At 63.9% G+C, this 16327-nt stretch overlaps 1 protein-coding gene across 1 annotated transcript in view; it reads right to left on the reverse strand.

Moving 5' to 3' along the window:
- The window catches only part of TAFA5 (TAFA chemokine like family member 5), a 169070-nt gene that overhangs the window by 152349 nt on the left and 394 nt on the right, over positions 1–16327 (reverse strand). The gene's annotated exons all lie outside the window — the stretch shown is intronic.

A 16327-nucleotide genomic window follows, 5' to 3' on the forward strand; every position in this document is an offset into this window, starting at 1 on the left:
GGGCAGGACGGGGCACCCTCCTCTTCCTCGGGGAGCCCTCGGCACGAGAAGAAGCAGGCGGAGAGCAGAGCGTGGGGGCGGAACCCAGAGAGCTTCCTGGAGGAGAGGCCTTCCCCCGGCTCTCCCAGGGCGCGGAGAAGGGTCGCCTGATGGCTCCTCCCAAGTACAGCACTGCTCCGAAAGCGGCTCGCGGTAGAAGCCCACTGCTCCCCTCTCTGATCTGAGACCCAACCTCGCTAAACGGAGGTTTGCTCTTAAATTCCGTCTTAAAGCTATCATCACGACTGGTGATTTTGTTCTCAAACACAACAGTCACTGAACTCATACGAAAGACGCCTCTGGTGCCAGGGCTGTGGGAAGCCTGGGGCTTCGGGGGCTGCAGCCGGCCGTCCCAGCTCAACCAGCCTCTGCCTGGGGCGCAGCCGGGCCCTCCCCGGGTCCCTCCGGGACCCATCCGTGAAGCAGAGAGCTAACACCGCCCGTGTTCCTTGGAGCTGCCTGTCCCACCCCAAACACAGGCCTCGGCTCATGGACCGAGTGAGGGCTCAGGGGCACCTCTGTGTGGCTCCTAGCGCACGGGCCTGTCGCAGGATGGCACAGACACCCACGTCTGGACAGAGGGCTGTGCCAGGACAGCTGACGCTCCCGGTCCACATACAGGAAGGGCCAGCCCACCTCACGAAGCTGCGGGTGCAGAACGCAGTGCCCTGCAGGCCTGGACATGGGCCCGGATCAGCCCGCATGGTCCCAGAGGAGCCCCCGATACCCCAAACGCTTCCTGCAGGGCCCCCAGCTCTCCTCCTGGCTGCTGGCTCCCCGAGGGCTCTGCTGCCTCTGCAGCGGTGACAGGACACCCTCGAGGGTTCTCACGAAGCCCCTGACCTGGACAGAGCTCACCCTGTGTTTGGAGCACCTGGACAGAGCTCACCCTGTGTTTGGAGCACCAGGACAGAGCTCACCCTGTGTTTGGAGCACCCACCCCTCCGCTCCCCCGAGTGGACAGCCGGGACACGTGCCCTTGCTGAGGCCAGAGAAAACCCCAGAGAGTCCACCGGGAGCACCAAGGGGGAGTTACGAACTAGTGAACACCTTCCAGAATGTTCCTCAGGAATCCTCCGTCAAGGAACCAAGGGCCTGGTCGACGCCATCATGTTGGGAGCACTTTCCAGGGTCTCCCCGGGCCTCGGGTCTCTCCTAGGCACTGGTCCCAGCTTGGCCCACACGGGTCTGGAGGACCGCCCAGGCCTTCCTCTCCCGCGTCCTTCTAGGAGCCCAACCGCCAGCCAAGCAAGCTGCCCGAGGGCCACACAGCTTCCTCACGGAGCCATCTGCCCCCAGAACTTCTCGGGGCCCAATACGATGCTGGACCACGTGGGTAAGTCTCCCCAAGCCCCCGGATTCCCGCGGAATGAACGCTGGACACATCGCCCAGCCCTGCAATGACCACTGAGTCTGGTCGTCCCCGGCCAGGCACATGGATGAGGTCACCCGCTGTCAGCCTGCGCAGGGGTCACCCCGGCAGCCAAAGGTCCTCACCCGTCCACACGTGGAGGAGGTCAGAGTCCTTTAGTCATGTTTACCTGGACAGAGGTGCTGTCCCTAGGGACAGTCTTCCTTCACCTCACTGCCTGGGAGGGCAGCCCTGCTGGGTTGACAGGTGAGCAAGAGCCGGCTGGGGGCCTGTTCCAGGTCACTGCTGGTGCCTGGTCCCTCTTCACGACCGCCCCTGGCCAGACATCTCAAAGGCGGGGAGCTCAGCTGTGTTCTCAGAGTGTGTGCTCGGTCCGTGGGCAGACCGGCCAGTGAGGACAGTGGCCGTCCTCAGCCTGCACAGCTCTGCACCTTTGGGGTCAGAGGAGGCTCGGGCTGGGGCGTGGTGTGGGGGGCAGCCCGCCCTGGATCACTCCAGTGTAGACCCCTGGCCCCACCCTGCCCGGCGAGGGCTGGGAGGGGTCCCCCCACCACCCCCACAACAGCTCCCGGGGTTCTGGGGCCCTCGTTGCAGAGACACACGTGGGGACACGGGGAAAGGCCAGGGCCCAGCCACAGGCCCAGAAACAAACTCAGCGCATGCACTCTCGCCTCTGAGCCGTGAGAGTACAGACGGTTTTTATTTCCCTGGGCGTGATTTTTACCATCGTGTGTGTCGTGCAACAAATACCTATTTCGCCCTTAGAGGGGAAAAGAGGAGCCCCGTGACGTCGCGCCTCAGCGAGCTCAGTCTATGCCGTCTCCAGCCCAGGGGCTAGGGGGAGAGTGACCACGAGGCTCCTGTCCTTGCACGCCAGCTCAGCCCCCTCGGCCCCGGCCCAGGCCGCCCTCCCCAGGGCCGCAGTCTGGCGCAGTCCCGTCACCCTCGTGGGCGCTCCTCCAAGGCTCCCCTTGCGGCTCCCATAGGAGGTTAGGGATGGGGACCCGCTTTCCCAGGATGGACCCCTTCGAGACCCCACCTGCCCACGACCTCCTCACGCAGGCGCGGTAGGACAAGTCAGTTTACTGTCACGGCTTTAAAACAGCAGCGCGGGGCCATTATGCCTGACTCGGAGTTATCTGTAAAAGCCTCATGCGGAACACCAGGTCCTGGGCCGGGGTCTGGACACCAAGGGACCTCTGCCCCAGCCATGTCATCCCAGGGCCCCTGGTCTGATGGGGGAGGCAGGGGCCAGGAAAAACGGCCACAGCAGCTCAGGAGCTTGTGTACGAGCGCAGGACCAGCCCGAGGTGAGCCCCACCGCTGGGTTCCAGGTGATGACAGCGTCCGGGCCCCACTGGCCCCTCTCACAGCAGGAGCAGGTGCTGGGGGTCCCCTCCCCCACACCCCACGCAAAGAGGGGGAGGCCGGGTGGGGTACCAGGGCTGTCAGATGGGTTCCCGGCATGGTCTGAGAACACGGAGACCCTCCTTCTACCTTCTGTCCGTTTTTCAAAAATCATGATTTGATCGAAACTTGGAAACAGTAAAGATGGCATCTGGGAGGTATCTCCTCACCCATCGGGACGCACGAGTCAGGGAGGCGCCCAGCTCTCCCTCACAGGCTGGTCTGGGACGTCTGCCGCAGCCCTGGGCACGGGTCTCTCTCACCTGACCAGGCAGGGGACCCTGGACCGGGGTCCAGGTGGAACCATGTGACCCAGAAGGACAGTCAGAGGACCTGCTGCAGGCTGAGCAGGGGAGAAACCATTTCCGGGGCCAGCCTGCCTCTCACCACCACCCGGAGCCCAGCCCTGCCACAGAAACCCCTGCCTGGCAGAGCCGCAGCCGGCCGCCCAGAGTCCTCGAGCCAGAAACCCGGCCTGGGGACTCATGCTCCTGCCCCTCTGCCAACTGCCAGGGACCCCGGCCACGTCCCTCCCCTTCCCCAAGCCCCATCACTGCAAAACAAAATGGCAGCATCGACCTCTGATGACGGTCATGAACACTCCAGGGGAAAAGGACCGGGGGGGGGGGGCGGGTCATGGTGCTTGCTCGAAGCAAGGCCACACGGCGAGGGGCTAAGGGACACACACCTTCTACCCGTGTCCCACGTGGACCCCGGGAGCCTGACTGCATGGACGAGCCCTGTGCCGGGGCTCCCACGGTCGGGGCTCAGGTCCAGCCTCTGTCACCACCGCCCCGTGTGTAGGAACGGCCAGGAATCGGAGCGGTGGGAGGACCGCCTCCGCGACCCCGGAACAGAGCCCTGGGAAGTGCGATTCTGAAACCAAGCCGGGCCCTGTGCACAAAGGGTGCATGAGGAGTCTCGGAGGGGAGACTCTGGGGCAGTCGGTCTCCGTCTGCTCTGCTGCTGGAACCAAGAGTCGTGGTCTTGACCACAAGGACCCCATGGGCCTTGAAGGTGCTGTTTCCTCCTGCGCTTAGTGGCTCAGACGTCACCAAAGGCCCTTCTACCCCACAGACAGTGACACCGGCTGGAGTTAGTCTTCCAAGTCAGGGTCAGACAGGGTGAGACCCTATCTCCACACTAGCCCCTGGTCAGCTAAATCAGCATCAGAGCCTCATTCATACTCAAGTGTGAATGACTGACATCTGCAGTACATGTACGCAAGCACGCTCTGACCTAGCAGATGGAGAAAACAGACAACGGGAAAGACCTCAGGCCACACCTCTGTGAGGGTCACAGCCCAGTGTCAACCTACAACCCACAGCCCGTGGGCACGTGGGGTTTAAACCGCCTCCTGAGTGGAAATGAAAGGCTTTTCCTCGTGCACACATAGCAGGAAGGAGGCACAGACCCGCAGCCACCTCAGGTCCCAATGGTGGAGCCTTCTGGAGAGCTCGTGGGACCCCAGGCCAGCAAGAGCCCTCCCAGGACTCCCACGTCAGCTCTGGAACCTTCCGTGACGCATGGCTTGAGCCACAGTGAGAACACACTGAGCCAGCAGCCGCTCCAGCGGAAACCTGACCCGCAGAGGCTCTGGTGACCCCGGGTGAGGAGCCGCGCCCCGCCTGGTGGCACCAGCTCCTCCAGCCCGGTGGCCTGTCCTATGTCCAGCCGCCCCAAGAACTCTACGGTCCGTGGGGCTGTCTCAGGGGCGGGTGGGGAGGGGGCCTGAGGCTGAGTTCCATCTGCCTTGTCACTCTTTGCAGTGGTAGGAACCCCAGGACTAACGTCACAGAAAGATCCTTCTGCCGCCGGCGGTCCATTCACCTAGACCGCGGACATGATGGCACTTTCCACCTCTGACCCGCAGACATGCCGGGGCCCGTCTCCTCCCCAGCCGACCGGAGGCGCATCAGGGGACTCCTGTTCCCGTGCGCATCGCCCCTTCCCTGCCTGGGCCCTGGGAGGCTCAGACGAGACACGGGACGGGTGTTCACCGCGTGCCGCAGCTGTCCCTGGCGAGACCGACTTCTGAGTCGGCCCGCGGGGGGCAGTGGGAACCCCCCACCGGGCGCAGGTCCTTCCGGCCACAGGGAGGGGGAGCCAGGGCACCGCAACCTCAGAGCCCACGTGCCCCCGCCCCCCTCCGTGAGCGGACCTCACGGGGCCCCAGCCCCAAGGGGCAGGCTGTGCCGAGTTTCACCACCTCAGGTGTGGCCGGGTCCACCCCACGGAACATTCTAGCTCCCTCATCTGCCTCTCTGTTTCTCTGGGGCACCCCCTGCCCCATCACTGGCTCCAGGAATGGAGAGAGAAAACTGGGGCTCAGACTTGGGGGGCTGCTTCCGGCTGTGAATAGGGTGAGGAGGGCTCCAGGCCTGGCCTCCGGAGTACAGGAAGCCTCTTGTCCGAGGGGTGCAGGTCCCCGCTCACGGCCCCGCGCCCTGCAGGCCCCGCTGGGTGGTGCTGACGTGCTCAGTGGACAGAGGTCCCTCGTTTCCGGGGTCCTGGCCACTTCCCGGGTTCAACAGAGGGAAGCCTTCTGACCTCCGAGACCGAGACTGTGAGGAGAACCTGTGAACTTCCATGACCTCAGCCTCCATGAGGCGGTGCACACTGTCTCCACGGCTCTCGGGGTCCGGGCTGGAGGCGGCCTGCGGCCCCCTGCGGCTCAGTCCCGGTGTCGCGTGTCCACCGCCTTCAGAAAACGCTTCTCCTGCCATGTCGGAACCCCGAGATAAGGACGGAAGCAAAGACCCAAACCCCGACTGATCGACAAATGTGTTTCTATTGAGAACACCAACAACGTGCTCATTTTGATGACGGCGACGTCCCAGGGGCTCGAGATCTGTAAGGCAGCCACGGCCCGTGTCTCACAAAATCCAGACGGGCTGAGACAGACTCGAGACAACAACCCGGGGCTGGGTCTGGAGGACGTCGTGGGAGTCCGTGCGGCGTGGCCGGACGGGACAGCACGGTTCCCTGCACACCCCGCGCCGGGCTGTGTCTCAATGACGCCAACGACAGGTCAATCAGACCCCATCGGTTCTCCAGCTGGGAGCTCAAGGTTGCGACGGGTCACCCCAGACAGAGCGTTGCTCCAGCCAGCGGATCCCTGCCCCTCAAGAGCAGCCAGTGACGAAAGGAAACACGATGAGAGAACGGAAGCCCACGGAAGGTCCCACGTGGCTCCCGTGGCCAGCGTGCCTCCCCCACTGCCACACAGCAGCTGAGGAACATAAATTAGCATCAATTAATTAACACGAGTCCTATACAAGCCGTTAATGGTATTTAGCTCTATCTGGGGATGCGCTATCAGGTAATGGATACTACAGGAGAAAAATAATTTAAAAACAGAGCCAAAGTGCGTTTCTGAAAGAGAGGCCACTCATGTGAGTCCGGCGGCATTTAGGCCGGCCTGCGGGGCGTCAGCATTTTAACGGTGAAAAAAATCACTGGCTCTACAGGGCTGCTCCTCTACCCCTCAAAGGAACCCCAAAGCTTCGGGAAAGCGCACATCGACATTCTCAGCATTTGATCAGGCCAACCAAATCAGCTGCCGCAAAGGCAGCACGCGTACTTTTCCCTGGCGTCGACGGGAGACCGTGGACCCCCCGCCCTCCCCCATCCGGTGGGCTTTCAGAGCACATGAGAGCTGGGCCACGGCCCAGCTGCTCCTGAACTGCAAGCAAACCCGCAGGAGACGGGGAAGGAGAGGCAAGAGGCCGGCCCTCCCGGCGGTCAGCAAAGGCACTGGAGCGCCCGCATGCGGCATGGACCGGCCCCTCTCCTCTGAAGTTCAAGACAGGAAGACAAGGGAGGCGGGGTTGGGCGGGATCCTCTGCGCGAAGGACCATCCCTAGAATTCAGAGCCCTGGCTACCCCACCCCCATCTCTGCGGAGCCGAGGTGACCCGCGGTCGTCCTGTCCTGCAGAGGCCCACGAGGTGGCCAGCAGCACGGCTTCCACGGCCGAGCACGGGGGCCTTGGACCCAGCGCTGGAGCCGAGGGAAGACGGGCCAGGCTCACCCTCCTGCTCGCGTCTGCTGCTCCAGGGCAGAGGACGGAGGCTCCCCAGGTTCCCCCCGCTCTGTCTGGGTTCCCGATGCCCTATCTAGGGCCACGACATCACCCCACCCCAGGGGCACCGCTCCCAGTGTGCGGGCCCAGGGACCGGTCAGGACCTGCTGGCCGCTGCTCGGGTGTGCCGGCCGCACGGCCTCCCAGCTCAGCAACACCAGCTCACGTGTGCCTCCGACGAGAGGAAGGCATCGGCCTAGGCCCAGCAGAGCCCCTGCACCTGCCACGCAAGCTTCCTGCCCCCGGATGCCTCTGCACCCCAAGGTGCGGAGTTTGCTCTCTCAGGGGCAAAACCCGGGGATCCGCAGAGCTCTGTCCTCTATGAAGCTGCCGTGTCCACCCGTACCCCACGTCGGCTGCCCCCGCCTTGGGCCTCCCAAGCACCCTTCCCTGCAGAGATGTGTCTGGACGGGAGGGCACTCAGGAGCCGAGCAGAGCCGCCGGAGCCTCCCCATGCGGCAGTATCTCCCAGCACACGGAGCCGCGGGAGCGCGCCTCAAGGGTGGGGCGTGTGAGCCCGCGTGTAGGACGTGCTCAGAGAGCGGCCTGGTGACCGGGCCCGGCATCTGCTCCCTGCTGCTGCAGGAGCCAGGCCCGGGCACAAGGGAGGCCACGCTGCCCCACAGCGCTGCTCTTGCCTTAGGGGTGAGCCCAGTCCTGCGGGGCGGGGAGGGAGAGCGCTGGGGTGAGGGGAAGAGCACCCCAGGCAGGGGTGCTGCAGGCTCACAACCTGCGGTCACAGTGGCAGGGACATCTGGCGGGTGGGGACAAGGACAGGGTGTGGCCTAGAGGGCCTGGCTGGCTGGTCTAGAGCTGGGAATTCTAGGTGGAGGCCACGGAGTCAGAGTGACAGGGAGCCCTGGGGAGGGAGCTCTGGCCACCAGTGGGGCAGGATGGCGAATCCAGACCTCCCGGGCTGAGCCCCGGCCGGGACCCCATGCACACGCCCCATTTCTTCTCCTTATTCTCCCCTTGCAGGGTGAACAGCAAACACGCCCGGCACCAGCCACCCCTTGGGCCGTCGTGCAGGGCCCAGACGCACCTCCTGGCCTCCGCTCCCTGGTCTGCAAGGCAGGGAGCCCCGAGGCGACTCTGGCAGGTGGCGCTCTGTGATACGGGGGGGACGTCAGCCAGAGCAGGGACCACAGGAAAGTGGGACCCAGCTCCGGAGGAGCGTTACTACAGCCACATCCCAGATGACTCACTTCTCAATTAGCCACCTCGTTCCGGGAAGAGCCTGGCATGCCAGCTTCGTGTCAGGGAACGTTGTGACAAGGGTTACCCTCCAGCTCAGCCAGGGCGGAAGTGGGCCCAGCGCTGGTGCCGCGGGCTCCCCTCCGCGTGCAGGGTCCCTGCACGTCCTGCGAGCTCGGGGGCAGCGGGTCATCGATGTGCAAGGAGCTCTCTCGGCGCGAGGTGACCCGAGCGGCCCAGCCCTTGCTTGAAAGCACACTAGAGCTGTTTGTCCAGCAGGGCTCTACTCCATCCCGTGAACCGCAGGTGAAGTCCCACGGGCCCTGCAGCCCACAGAGCTGAAGCAGAAAGCAAACAACTGTCCCCGTAACACGCTGATGGGGCCGAGGCGGGGCAGGGCCCAGGCGAGCCTGCCCTGTGGTCTTTGGCCTCCATGTCTGACTCCGCGGCCCAGGAGACTGGCCTCTGCTGTCGCTGTGATAAATTCCTGGCCCGGCACTGCCACGAGCAGCATCAGTTCTGGGAGGGAAACTGAGGCCCCGAAGGAAGGCTATGGAACGTGTCTTTGCTGTTCGCCGACACGTCCCTGCCACAGCTGTGTGTACAAACAAGCACACAGCACAGAGGGTTGGGGCAGGGGGAGCGGCCGGCACGGGGCGAGGGGGGCCGCGGGGCACGCCAGCTCTACTCCCGATGGGCCACACTGTGGGTCCCGTCCTGCAGGTTGAGAACATGCTTAGGAACAGCCACATTTGACCTTTCCTTGTCTTACCAAACAGGGGTCTCCCAGATGGCTGACCGGGCAGGGGGCGGCCACAGGTTCAGCTCAGGACCACGCGGTCTAGGGTAACACAGGATATGCACGCTGGGTCTGGGGGCTGCAGGGAAGCCCGCACAGGTACGAGTGGGGGCTCGGGGGCTCCTCTGTGCCCACTCCTGGACAGTGGAGGACGAGGGCGGGGGTTCATTTTCACCCTGGAAAGAAGGGAGGAAGAAGCTCGGAGGACGGCGCTGGACAAGTTGATGTCCTGAGTCTCACCGGGCATCCTGGGAGGGGGGTCTGCCTGCTTCGCCGACCTGCCCCCGCCTGCTGACCGCGGGCCCCACTCTCCCTGCAGAGGGCTCCTAGGGCCCAGCGACAAGGACACAGGAAGGCCACACTGGCGCCCCACCAGGGCAGCAACCTCCGGCTTCCCCCAGAAGGACTGAAATTAAGGCACATCCAGGCAGCAAAGGTCCTGCCTATGAGGGAACTTTCTGGAGGGAAAGGCAAGATGAGACGGGTTCCACTGAGCTGTAGACAGAAGTCTCTGAATCCTGCCTGGGGACAGGCCGGCCCACGGGTCCACGGGGTGATTCAGCAGATGGGTGGACGCGGCCTGCCCTGTCTCGGCGGGATGGGAGGTGTGCCCGCTGCCTGACACGGTGCCGTCCCCACCAGCAGCCCGGCTGCCTGCGGAGAAGCCACGAGGCACACACAGGCTGTGAGCGGCCGTGAACCCGGCCGTTCCCAGCTCCGGAAAACAGACGTGCGGGGAAGGTGCAGAGACACCTCCAGTCCTGGCAGACGGCCTCTCCGGCAGTGCGCGCCCGGCTGCAGAGGGCGGGAAGTGCGGCAAGCAGACAGCCAAGCCAGGCCGGTGCACCTGCCGGGGGTGCCGGGCCTGGACGCCCTCACAGCCAGCAGCGCGGAGCCCCAGGCCACAGTCTTCCTGCAGACCCAGAGGTGCCCGCTGGGACCCAGGGCCAGAGCAGGGGTCCGGCCTGGAGGCAAGGGCCCAGGGACGCTGCCAGGCACCCCTCGTGCGCTGCGGGGACGCACCAGAGCCACAGGTGCCCGAGGAGGTGAGGGTGCCGGGCGCTGCATGTGGGAGCCCCGCGAAGGAGAGGGGTTGGGGGGTTCGGGGGTCGGGAGGTCGGGGGGAGGGTCGGGGGGGGGGGGTCAGGGGAGTCAGGGGAAGCCTCCGGAAGCCGGCGGCCCGCAATGGTGCTTCACAAGACGGAGCTCTGAGCCGGGGTTCCACAGCCTCCCTCTCGGCCACCCGGTGGAAATCCTTTGATCACTTCTGAAGCCGAAGCAACAGGTCCTGGGGATCCAGCCAGCCCTTTCTCAGACAGCTCAGCCCCGCCCCCGCCCCCGCCCCCGCCCCGACCCCGCCCCCGGCCTTCAACTCCGCCCAGCACCTCGGCCCTGCCCCTGGCATTTGGCCACGCCCCCAGGACTGCAGGCCTGGGTCTGCCCAGGCAGCCCACGCAGTTCAGGGTGACCGGATCAATGAGTGTTTCCCCCAGAATCAATCTCCTAGTGGTGCTGCCCTGGAGTGGGGGGTGAGACAGTGTGTTCAGGGGCGGCTTCCTGGAGGAGGAGGCTCTCTGCCACCAGGGCCAGTCCCAGCCCTGGTCCAGCTCCTGGCTGCCGCCTGCGTTCAGCACCGCTGCAGGGTGTTACACTGTGTGAAGGGACGCGCCAGGCCGTGAACTTGGCCGTGAACTGGATGGACAGCTGTGCAGGCGAGAACAGGCGCGCACACACACCCCAGGAGGGGAGGCCCCATGGCAGAGGCCTCGCGGCTGGACTCTGCCAGGCCAGAACACGGGGATGGAGAGTCTCAGCATGCAGGGAAGGTCCAACCTTGGGAGGCCCGGAGTGACCTGAGCAGGGGCAAGTGCTCACGGAAGGGCAGGAGAGGGGGTGCAGAGCTTAAACGCAACGGGGAACTGCAGGTGGGGTCCCAGGGTGGCCAGGCCACGCTGCGGACAATGCTGATGTGTCCGGGGTGGGGGTTCTGGGGTCACGGCAGTGAAGGCAGACCTGGAGGACAGCAAGATGCACTTCAGAGAAAAACTGGACACACGGCCTAGGGTCAGGGACCGCCGACGCAGAGGCCTGCTCAAGGCCGGGAAAGAGAAGCCTGCGGGGTAGAAAAGGGATTCGGGACCAGACCCTGGGCAGCTGCCCGCCGCCCCTGACAGGCTCCTCCCATTCCAAGGCTGGGACTGGACACAACCAGAGGGGGTGGTGGTCACACCACGATGGTGTGCTGGCTCAGGCTGCCTGTCCCCCACTCTGCCGCCTCTGCCTCGTGCTGGCTGTCCAGCCCCCACTGGAATGCCAGCCCAGGGGGCCACCAGCATGGCTGCCTCTCCTTCCCAGGAGCCCTAATTCCTAGTTGCTTGAATCCACTGCAGACCGAGTCTCCCGCCTTCCACAGATGCCAGGGGCCGGCCATCGGCCTCTCCTGCTCACTCAGCAGACACAGACGGAGAGCCAGGGCCGAGGCAGGGACCCCCGGGGGCCGTCCCTCCACAGGGGAGGCTGGTCCACAGCAGGAGCCCACCAGCGACGGGAGGCCGCAGCCCTGGGAGATGAGAGCTCTCTCCCAGGGAGACTCTCGCTACGCGGCCACTGTCCCACCAGGCCCAGGCCGCCATCCTCCAGGAGGCTGCCAGTGTGGAGCGGGGCCAGGGCCTCCCCAGAGCCGCGGGGAGCAGGCGGCGTTCCGGAGGAGTCCTGCTCGCCGAGCTGCAGACAGAGGTGCTTGCACACTCGATCCTGGCAGCCATTTTAGTAAGTGCTGGTTACAAAGCCTCCCGAGCCCTCCGCCACACTTGCCGGGGTGGACAGAACGGTCGCCCCCACCTGCAGCCCGCTGCTCGGCATTTCTGGAAAGCCCAGGTGTCCAGCCGGCCTGAGCTGCCCGCCCCGAGTCTCAGTTCGCAGTCCTGGGCCTGCTCTGTAAAGCTGTGGACCAGAGTTGAGAAGGCAGCACCCCACCCCCAGGAGCGGCCTCCATGGAGCCTTGGGGGGCTTCCCATCCCGAGGGATGCCCTGTAGGAGCCACCGGGCTCTGGGGAACTCTGGAGCCCCAAACCCCAGCTCCCAGGGTCCGTGTATGGGAGCAAGGCAGCACTTAGATAGGGACACCAGCAGATTCTGTTAGCCTTGTGACAGCCAGGGACACCCCCCACACCAAAGAATGGACAACTGGCAGGTCCCCAGGCCCTCGGCCTCCCTGCAGCTCCCTCTCCCATCGCCCGTCCCGCCAGGAGCAGGAGACCCCAATCCCAGTCCCGGCCCTCCTCGTCAACCTCCTCCCCATCCCTCGGCCGTCACCCGCGGCACTCTGGGTGACAGGTGGCATTCTGTGGAGGTCATTAACTCCTGAGCACCACATTTTAATGCAGAAAGGAGCCCTTCTCATTCGGCGCAGCTGTGAAGCTATATAAAGAAATGGGGATTTTAATGTTTTGCTTTTCTTCCCTTTTCTAGTGCCACATTATCATAACATTTCCCTATAATTACGCCCATAAAAGTCACCTGAAAATACTTTATGCCACAAAAGTTGATCTACACACGTCATTCCCTGGATGTCGAGTGGCGAGTCCCGACCAAGATCTTCGAGGTGGGATTTAGCCGGGAGCCCCCAGCCGAGCAGACCCGGCAAGCCCACGGCGGGACGCAGCCCCCTTTGGGGGATCCGCTGTCCTCTGTGCTCACCGGCTGGAGACACTCCGGGAGGGACTAAGCAGGGCTGCCTGCTCCCCACCGCTGTTCCCCAGCACCCTTCCCCGGGGGGCCTGTGCTCAGGAGGACACTTCCTTGGACATCCCCTTACCTCGCTGATGCCTGGGCATCCGGCTCAGCTCGTATAAACCCCACAAGCAGAGGTGACTTATCTTTAGGAAGCTGAAAGAAACCAACGCCACATCCTCTCCAGCCAGGAATTCATCAAATAAAAACACACAGGAGAAAAGAAAGGGGAAAAAAAAAAAAAAACAAGAAACGCAAAGAGCCCAAGATGAGAAAGAAACCTCTGAATGGCATCACTTCATTAAGCCCAGTATTTTCGAATTCACCTCTCCAAGAACTCCAGAAATAAAATCTGAACAGCGGGAAAGTAGCACATTCTAATCTCTCCTAACTACGCAATAAATTGTATTTATAAAGAAAATGCGACAGTACAGAGCCCACGCTCGGTTAGTGTCCTAATGGATTAAAAACAATTCAGAAGTCGGTAACTTCTCATCGTCGTAGCTGAGGACATGAGATTCAACTCAAAGCTACGAGTCAATTTTGATGAGATCCACGGGGGGTATAAAAAAATTCCACGTCAGCAATATTTGCACGCCGGACCTGTCCGCCAAGCCAAGCCGTTCCCTGCGGGGACAGCACAGAGCTTCTCCCCTCGGACTAAATACCGCACACAAATGTCCAAGTCAAGGCTTGGACACGACCCCTCACTAGCTCCTCGTGTTCCCCATCCTCCTCGCTGGCCGGTGCTGTAAGGCAGCGCGGAAAGATGACCACGTCGTCCGCGACGGGCACCCCAACACAGTCACGCCCCCCCAGTAACCTGGCCGGCCAGTGCCAGCTTCGGAGAACCACATCCACCCTAGCCAAGCCCTCCGCTCCAGATCGGCCAGGGGGCCAACGGCACACACAGCTCCTTCTAAGATACAAAGAAAGAGGAAGGACTTCCAACTTTCTCCCCCAAGCTCAGGACCCCGGAGCCAGCCCTGCCGCCAACAGGACGTCCGCAGGCCACCGAGTGTGCGGCTTGGGGACGGCCGCCAAGGACCCCCTTCCTCTTTCCGCTCTTCCTGGCAATTGCTCCCCAATGGGAGAAAAATGACAAGACCGTGTCACTATAGCAACTAACCTAGTTGGTGGGCTGCAGGTCTCTCTCCGGCCGGAGGGTGGAGCCCAGCTCCTTAACTAGGAGCCGCCGCCGCCGCGGGGTCCCCGCACCACATCCCCGCACGGAAAACCAGGCCAGAAAATCACCCAGTTTCCCTCACGCCGCGCCTGAAAGTGCACACCTTGTGTGCTGCGGAGAAATTCTCAGATTTAATAGGGAGGATAATTGAATTCTATATGATGCTTATCAGTTTCCCTAATTAATATGATCCAAATATATCTGCTTCATAACACAGAAACATTTTGGGTAATAAAAATCCTGACTGATAACAAAAACAATTTACAAACAAGGATGCTAACGGTTCTTATTCATCCCAGATATACTGGAGAAGAGAATGGAAATCATAAGAACTGTTTCATTTGCATTTTACTTGCTTTATCAATTCTAAAAAAAAAAATGCTTTTTTTTTTCCTGCAGGACTGCCGTTCCACGCTATAAATTATTATGTCTATTTTGTATTTTAGTAAAATGTTTTAATTTCTCCAAGTGCATTTCCGGTGAAATGGGGTGTGTCCGTAAACGTCTTATCTTACTGTCAATTATTCCGTTACATGGAAACAGCAACAACCATGAAAATGTGGTTAACCCAAGCTTTCATTATTAATGATTTCTGCCCTTCCAAATAAGACATTTTACCAAATGTCCTTGTCCTGCTGGAAGATTTGTTTCCAGAACACCAGGGAGGCTGCTAAGGGCGGGCTGAGCGTGTGGGTGGGGATCTCGGGTTCCACGGTGTGTCTGGGCGGCGGGCTGCAGCCGGGCTGTTCTCTGACCCCGGCCTGGGGCGGGCAGCAGTCCTGGGACGGGAGGGGCAGGGTGACGTGCAGGTGCAGGTGTGGGGTGTGCAGTGGGCAGAGGCCGGGGACACTGACAAGGTGGGAGCTGGGGAGGCCCCGGCTGGCAGTGGGGGTGTGGTGTGTGCAAACCACCGCCAAGGCGTCCTACACTTAACCGTCCGTGGTTGCTCTTTTTCTCACCTGAAGCGCCACCGCTCCCCTGCCCAAGTGCTGTCCTGAGTTCTCCCCTGGGACCCATGGACCCTGTCACCAGAGCCAGCCAAGGACAGCAGCCCCAGGGGAGGCCCAGGGAGCTAGTCCCCTTCCTAACACTGATGGATGCGAACCCTGCTGCCCCCACACCACCAGGAAGAGCATTCACATGGCCCCCCCCTTTGGTCCTGGGACTTTCTCTTTCACCAGCTCTTTGCACATCACCAAGGAGCCCTGCGAATGCCGCTGGAGGGCCGAGATGGCCGCGGGGAGCCAGGGGGCCCTTGCGACCATAGCTCCAAGCCCCAGCTCCGGCCCCCCCAGAAGGCAGCCCAGTGCTGGCGGTGCGCGCTGGGCAGCTCGTCACGACCCCGCTGGGGGCCTTCCCGCCTGGCGCCCCCTCCCCGCGCGGGGCGCCAGCCGTTGTCTGCGATTGTGGGCGATGCACAACGGGGTGGAAGAAGTAGGGCCCTGCCTGCTCGGGCACCGGTGTCCTCGCGGCTCCGGCGGGCTGGGCCGTCCCAGGACTCGGAGACCGCGCCGCGCCCGGGGCTCCGTGGTCCGCTGTGGTCTCGTTGGGGGCAGCGGAGGGCTCGGACTGCCCGCGGGAGGCCGGGGCTTGGAGGTGGTGGCGCGGGAGCCAGGCGCGGCGCTGGCCTCTTTTTTTTTTTTTAAGAATCCATATTTTTCCATCACCTCCCGCGCCCATGGCAGTTCTCCATGACAGGTGTTCCTCAGCGCCCGTCCCCTCCTCCCGCTCCGAAGGGAAGGGACCGGAGCCCGTGCCAGGCGGCCGGCCGGGGAGCCGAGCAGCCCGTGCCATCCCGGCCCCCGAGCCGGTGCCCAGGACGCTGGCCACTCCCCGTCACCCTGGCGGGCTGCGAGCGTGCGCCCGGCGCCCTGACCACCCGCCCCCACCGCGGCCCGGGGCTGCGCCCGGGATTGCGACCCCCCACCCCCACCCAGCCCACCCCCGGCCGCTGACCCCGGCCGCCCCCGAGCCTGTCCCCGTCGCCGGTCCCCCGCACCCAGCCGGCCCCGAGCCCGCGGCCCCGCGCCAGACCAGCTGGGTCAGCGGCTCGGAGCCCCGGACCGACTCCAGAAATGCCCGCGGCGGCGGCGGCGGCGGCCCCTCCACGCTCCCCACCCCTCACTTCTCTTTTTTAAGGACGCGCCTGGCGAGTCGGCTTCCCCGGCAGGCGAGGCTCCAGCCGCGCGCCCGAGCCCGAGCCCCGCTCCCGCCGGGGACACCCCGCTCCCGGCCCGGCCGCCGCGTCGCCCCCGTCCCCCGCGGGAGTGTCGCGGGCGGAGGGCGCCGGGCAGGGCGCTCCGCCGACATCCCCCGCGGTGCGGCCCGCCGGCCCCGCACCTGCCGCCGCCTCCGGAGCGCGCGGCTCGGCTCGGCCTGGGCCGGGAGCGGCGGCCGCACACCGGGCAGCCCCGGGCATCGCCGCGCCACCCGGGGCCTGGCGCCCGGGCCCTGCCCCCGAGTCGGGGCGGGAGGCTCGGCGGGGGCGCCCGCTTCCGAAGTGCCCGGGCGGCCC

Source organism: Mustela nivalis (assembly GCF_964662115.1).
Source record: "Mustela nivalis genome assembly, chromosome: 7".
NCBI lineage: Eukaryota > Metazoa > Chordata > Mammalia > Carnivora > Mustelidae > Mustela > Mustela nivalis.